General features: G+C 32.8%; 1 pseudogene; it reads left to right on the top strand.

Moving 5' to 3' along the window:
* The first annotated feature begins 1169 nt into the window (after nucleotides 1-1169).
* LOC125812836 (amino acid transporter AVT1I-like) lies at nucleotides 1170-6550 on the top strand (annotated as a pseudogene).
* The last annotated feature ends 622 nt before the right edge of the window (nucleotides 6551-7172 follow it).

Below are 7172 nucleotides of genomic sequence, written 5' to 3'. Positions count from 1 at the left end.
AATATTTTTATTTTTGTACTAGATAGAATCCATTCTTGTTTATTTTTAAAAATAAAAAGGTTTGTATTGTAGTACTATAATATAGTCATTATATTAAAGATTCGTGCATAAACGTGTGAATTGATATATTCCAAAGTTAACAAAAAAAATCCCATATAAATTGAGACTTTAATTTAGTATAAATGAGGTTTGATCCTAAGGACACTTTTAATGGATGCAAACTTTTTTAAAATTATAGTAATCAGTGTATGCATGTGCAAATTGAGTTATTATTTTAATAAACATAGATAACTAATTAGTTACATATTAGATTTAAATGTTTCAATTAAAATCAATTGATAAAAAATTACATAATGAAAAATAAAGAGAAGAAAAATAATAAAAGAGACTAATAGGTATATTTTGTATAGGTATCCTAGAATTAGAAGATCCTGGTCTTCCTTAACAATCGTAATAAATATACACATTAACAAAGAACTTTTTTTTTTTTATTAACAATGAGTGATAATGCATTTTATCAACATTAATTAATAGCCATTAGATCCAAAGCTGCTATAGATTTTAGAGATATTTACAAAGAATGTTAATTACTTCTAAAAATACAAATTTAATGACGATATCGGTATAGAAGAATATGATGAAATAGGGCAGAGCGGGACCAAATAGGACAAAATTCTCTTAAAAAATAATACCAAAATAAATAGGCATACAAGAATAAAATTTTAGCGGGTCAAAACTATCTTATAGGATGAACAAACTTATTTTGGGTGTTAATTAGTTCAGAAGCTGTTGATCTAGAAACTTGTCAGTCCTGCTTCTTAGTGCATCATGGCATTACGGTGGCATTAATAATCAAATGAGAAATAAAAATTAATTTTTTTTCAATATAAAAATATACATAATTTTTTAAAGCTATTAAAAAGAGTGAGAAATACTGTGAAATAGAAAATATTTCAACGTCCCTCTCCTTATCGTCAAGTGGTTTGAGCGCCCCTCGCAGAACGCCATCACCTACATCTTTATGAGTTTGAGAATCTAGCTTTTTATTGATTCAGTTGTGAATTAATAACTAAAAAATATATAGATAGAATATTTTTATTCTAGACATATTTGCCAAAACCCAATATATAAACTAGCATTTTGATGTTAAATTTGGCACTCAAAAAAATATGGAATCCCATAGTGTGGAGAAAATAGAGTCTCAAAATCAGATTCCACAAATTATGGAGCCTAGTAAAGGAACCTCTTTCTTTAGAACATATTTCAATGGTATTAATGCATTATCAGGTAAACATCTCATTATTTTTTTATTTATTTTTGTTATTTTCAAGACACATCCAAAAGTAGAAATAAGTCATAATCACTTAGCTTATCGAAGATATGATCCAAGAATCAAGATAGGAGGACATGAAGGTCGTGAATTGGTGTAAAAAGGCTAGTAGATAGTCGTGCTGTCTAGTTTCCCTTATCAGTGGTATTAGTATTTGTAACACCCCAGAGAATTTTCGAACTAAGACTCGAGCCATCCTTCATGTGGAGTGGGATTTTACCGAGGAATAAAAAATTTCTTGAGTGTTAAGTTAAGGTCCCTAGGTGTAGCACATTGAGTTCCAAGAAGAGTTGAATTGGAAATAGTCATTTTGGAAAGAATCTGGAAAATTTGGCTATGGAAAAAAGGTGAGTTTTTGGTCAACTTTGAGCAGTCGTATCTCCTAGCTCAAAATGATTTAGGCGAATTTCCAGTTATGTCTGGAAAGCCCTTGGAATGATCTTTCCAACGCCGCCGAGTTTGCTTGATTCCGAGTTCGTATGAGTGACTTATGCCCTTTGGAAGTTGGGTTGTTGGCACAGTCGCACAGTCGCACAGTGCAGTTTGTTTAGTCCGAAAATTTTAAGGGTATTTTGGTCTTTTCCCTAATCTTTTCTTTGGGTTATATTGAGGTGTTAGACTGATGTTTGGATCATTTTTGTCCCATTTTAAAGAGTGAGAGTAAGAGTGAGAGTTAGGGCTTGGAAGATAAGAGAGAAAGAAGAGGAAAAGAAGAGGAGAAAGAGAAGAAGAAGCTAAGGATCGTCGTGGATTTTTGTCGGGGGTGATCCCTAATCAGGTATGTGAGTCTTTAGTGTGGGTTTATCCTTTCCCCCACATACCAAGCTCGTTTTTATGATTTGAGAAGAGATTGGATTTGTTGTTGAAGTTGTTAGTTGTTGTTGATGTTGTTAGTTGTGTTGTTGAAGTTATTGTTGGTTGTGGGACAGGATTGGGCTGTGTATTTGAGTTGTGACCTATTGTATATTGAGGGATTTTATGATCCTTAGTGTTGGTTGGTTCATACCCCCACACACCAACTCGTTTTTAATTCCAAGAGAAGATTTATTGGTTGTTGAAGTTGTAGTGAAGTTAGTTTCCAAGTCAAGTGAAGTTAGTTTCCAAGTCAAGTGAAGTTAGTTTCCAAATCAAGTGAAGTTAGTTTCCAAGTCAAGTGAAGTTAGTTTCAAAGTCAAATGAAGTTAGTTTCCAAGTCAAGTGAAGTTAGTTTCAAAGTCAAGTGAAGTTAGTTTCCAAGTCAAGTGAAGTCAAGCTTAGAAGTAAGTAAGTCAAAACAAGTCTTTAAGATTTTCCAAGAGTCTTCATTGATCGTTTTAACTTCATTTTAAGGCTCAAGTTAAGTAAAGAATGAAGAGTTCCAAGTTAAGAGTTTCAAGTTGAGTAAAGAGTTTCAAGTTGAGTCAAAGTATCGAGTTTCAAGTAAAGTAAAGAGTAAAGAGTTGAGTTCATTTCTCAAAGTTATTAGGGAACTATGTATTCCCAAAGAAGTTTTAAAGAAATGTTTTTACATTTAAACAAGGTTGGAAACTGAGATTTCCAAAAGAGCCTTCGGGCTAGTTTTTGAGTAATTATCTCATATCAGCAGGAATAAATATGTTTTAAAAACATAAGAGCCAGTACATTTTTGGGAGTAGTATCGAGCACCGAATTGGGGGAGCGTTCAAAGAACCCACAGCCCCCATAGAACCATGTTAGCCACCATGGGTAGAAAAGGATCATACTTTTTAGATGAATCCTTTTCAGATTAGACTAGTGGATCCATTAGGCAGTTCAGGTCTTATACCTTTGGCCGGGTATAAGATGCTCTGGCAGCGTGAGGTCGATCGCTGTATCATCACTATAGCTCTTATGTGATGGTTGTCGGTTAGAGAAACTCCCACAGCAGTTATTGTATTTTCATACACAGAAATTATTGTATTTTATATACATCAGTTCAATTGTATTTCTATATACATCTCAGGCTTATTGTATCCTTGTATACACTCAGAGTTTATAGCATGTTTTAAACAGTCTTTCTTTATATCGCACTTATTTTAAATGCCTTATATTGAAAGAAGTCAGTCAGGTTGAGTTCAGTTATTCAAGAGTCGGTATCCTTGAGTTAAGTATCTTTGAGTTAAGTATATATCTTGAGTTGAGTATATATCTTTGAGTGAGTATCTGTCTTTGAGTCCAGTATCTATCTTTTGAGTTGAGTAAGTTTGAGTAGTTTTGAGTATTCCTTGAGTTGAGAAAGTTTGAAAAAGAGGTAAGTTATTCAGTTTATTCCAGTTTTCTTCTAGCCTATGTTGTTTAGCTTTCTAGCTTACATACTCGTACATTCCACGTACTGAGCCATTTGGCCTGCATCTTTTTATGATGCAGACACAGGTATTCAGGATCATCAACAGGAGATTCGTTGATACATCCGGGAGTTCCAGTTAGCTATGACAAGCCTCTTTGCTTCCGGAGGATTTCATTTACCTTTCAGTTGTATCAGTTGTTAGGAGGTCGTGGGTCTTGTCCCGGCTTCCATCTTTATCAGTTAGAGGCTTCATAGATAGACAATAGAGTTTCAGAAGTCTCTTCATTTATTTTGTTAAATGTTTTGAAGACTAAAGTTGCCTTTTATGGCGAGTTGTATATATATTCTATTATACAGAGTTTTCTTTTGAGTTAAAGATTTATAAAGTTGAGTTTATAAACTCTTATTCAGTTTTAAGCTCTTGTATGCTTAAGTTAGTATTCCGCTTGGAGTCAGCCAGGATGAGGGTTCGCTTGGGGACCAGAAATGGTCTTCGAGTGCCGGCCACGTCCAGGGTGTAGGCTCGGGGCGTGACAGTATTTTTCCGCCTAATTTCTTATACTTCTTATTTTTATATGATGTTTCTTTTATTTCAGTTATCGTATTATTTGTTGGTGCTACTGGTATTCTTTTTTCCTTCTTGTTTTGTTATGCTTTACTTGAGTTAAGGCTGTAGCGGAAACAACCTCTCTACCCTCATAAGGTAGGGATAATGTTGGCATATATTACACCAAATACCCTCTTCAGACCCTACTTGTGACTGGATATGTTGTTGTATAATTTAATTGAAGTTATATGCACATATAGAGTAACCATTTTAATTATGTTACTTATTATTATTTCTATCGTCTTACCTATGAGTATATCACAAAGATAAATAAATTTTTATCTGTAGTCACCTTATAAGTGACCTGATTGTATAAATATACACTAACTCAGATGCATAGAACTTGCACTCTTTTTTTCTTCTTTCATATAGGTATTGGAATAATATCAGTACCCTATGCACTTTCACAAGGAGGATGGTTATGTTTGATGCTACTTTTTTAGTAGCAATTATATGTTGTTACACAGGATTACTTTTGCAAAAATGCATGAGTGTGTCACCATCAATCAATCCATATCCTGATATTGGTGAATTTGCTTTTGGTAACAAAGGAAGAATCTTGATATCAATTTTCTTATATCTTGAACTATACTTTGTTGCAATTGAATTCCTTATATTAGAAGGTGACAATTTGCAAAAATTATTCCCAAATGCAAAAATTCATTTTGGTTGTGTTAAAATTGTTGGAAGGGAAGTATTTGTTTTGTTAGATGCTATTGTAATATTGCCAACAACATGGTTGAAAAGTTTAGGTTTATTGGTGTATGTTTCTATTGGTGGAGTTTTGGCTTCAATTGTTTTGGTTTTTTCTAATATTTTGGGTTGGTGCAATTGATGGTATTGGATTTGAAGAAAAAGGTGTGATTTGGAGATGGGATGGATTGATAAGTGCAATAAGTATGTATACATTTTGTTATTGTGGTCATGCTGTTTTCCCAACAATATGCAATTCCATGAAGGATAGGAGCCAATTTCCCAAGCTGATAATATCTTATTGATAAACATGTATTACTTTAGTTTCAGCTTACATGGTACTTTTTGGGCATAAAACATAAATGTGCCGTTTAACTTGACCTCATTTTACGTTTATGTCCTTCAACTTTGGGTAAGCACAAGTACGCACTTAAACTGTATAAAGTTGAACAAGTAGACATATGAGTCCTACATGACATTATACACGTAGGATACCACGTAGGATAAAAAAAATGACATGTAGGATGCCATGTAGGACATGCGTGTCTATTTGTTCAACTTTATACAAATTTTAAGTGTCTATTTGTGCACACCGAAAGTTGAAGGGGTATAAAATGTGATTTGAAGCCAACTTAAATGGCATATTTATGTATTATGCCTACTTTTTGACTAGACATTCTTAAGAAAGAAGGAAATAATTTTTTTGAAAGTTGTGGTTGTATATCATTTCATGAAGGCCGGGAGTAAAAGGAAATTTAAAGTTATGTTATTTTTCTGTTATAGAAAAATCGATGACATCTCTTTTGGGACAACAAATTAAAAATTATATAAAAGTATGTCATAAAATGAGATGGAGGAAGTATTACTCCCGCGCCACATAGAAAGTGCTTCAACACTTGGAAGTTGGAGAGAGATACTCAACCACATAAAATAGACAAAATAATACAAAAACATATAGGAAAGACACAAAAAATATATGGAACAGAAAACTTAGCGTGAGATTCAAGAACTTTTCAATTTATAAATAAAATATTTTTGTTCAATATTTGATTGAATATGAAGCTGGCAGATGAACATTTCAATTTATAAATAATCATATGTCTAATTATAAAAGAAATGATATTTCATATTTTCTCATACTAAATTATAAATACCTTTGCTACAGCCTACATGTCATATTACACCAATAATTATAAACATATTTTATTTGATCATCGTATATATAACTTAAATCCTTTTTTTTTCTTTTTTGTCAAACAAGTTTTATTTGTGTGCTTTATATTTAGCACCATAACCTATGGATCCAATGGCAACTATGGGGTACTTAATGTATGGACAAAATTTAATGTCACAAATAACATTAAATCTCCTTACTAGGAAAATTAGTTAAAAAATCGCGATATATACGACACTCGTTAATCCAATAACAAAGTATGCTCTTATCGTCTCTCCAATTGCAACGGCTATTGAAGATAAATTACCTTTACGAAAGAGTAAATTTATCATAAGCTACTTCATCAGAACATTTTTAGTTTTCAACACTGTCATTGTGGCGTTAACCGTTCCATTCTTTGGATATGTCATGACATTTACCGGCGCTCTTTTGGGCATTACCGTGTCGATATTGTTACCATGATATTGGTTTTTGGTTCTTCAGTTGCCATATCTGGAACTTACACTTCTTTGAAAAACATTATTAGTCATGTCTAGAGGTGACAGAATGAACGGTTTGGACAAAATTTGGATGGGTCAGAATGGACTGAATCAATGGGTCGTTGCTCAATCATGTCCCAAGTCAAGATGAGCTAAATAATGGTTTGTAGATTACAACTAATACATAGTAATGAAAAGCAAGCACGCATACAGTATCTCATCCGTTATAATAAAGAACACAAGTGCTGATAGCTAGCACTGTTTATACTTGATAAACAGTTATTAATGTTGGAAGAAGGCATACATGTCTTGAGAATTTGTATGCGCTAGCTCGATCTGATCTGATCTGCAAAGAACATATATTGTATTAGTTAAAAGTAAAATTGGACAACACATAACATTTGTAAAAGTAATAAGTTAATCTGTTAATGAAGCATACCTCAATCATAGAAGAAGGGCTGGAAGAAGGGCCGGCTCTTGCCTATGAATTTTTAGGCCAATGCCTTAGGCCTCCAAAAATTGGGGGCCTCAATTTTTTATTAAAATAAAATCATGTTTAATTTTTTCATGAAAAAAATTAATTATTTATATAAAAAGTGTGTATA

This window comes from Solanum verrucosum, unplaced genomic scaffold, assembly GCF_900185275.1.
Source record: "Solanum verrucosum unplaced genomic scaffold, falcon-dt-bn FXZP01001088.1, whole genome shotgun sequence".
Classification (NCBI taxonomy): domain Eukaryota; kingdom Viridiplantae; phylum Streptophyta; class Magnoliopsida; order Solanales; family Solanaceae; genus Solanum; species Solanum verrucosum.
Note: the sequence above shows the minus strand (reverse complement) of the source record. Positions and strands in the feature narration are given on the sequence as shown.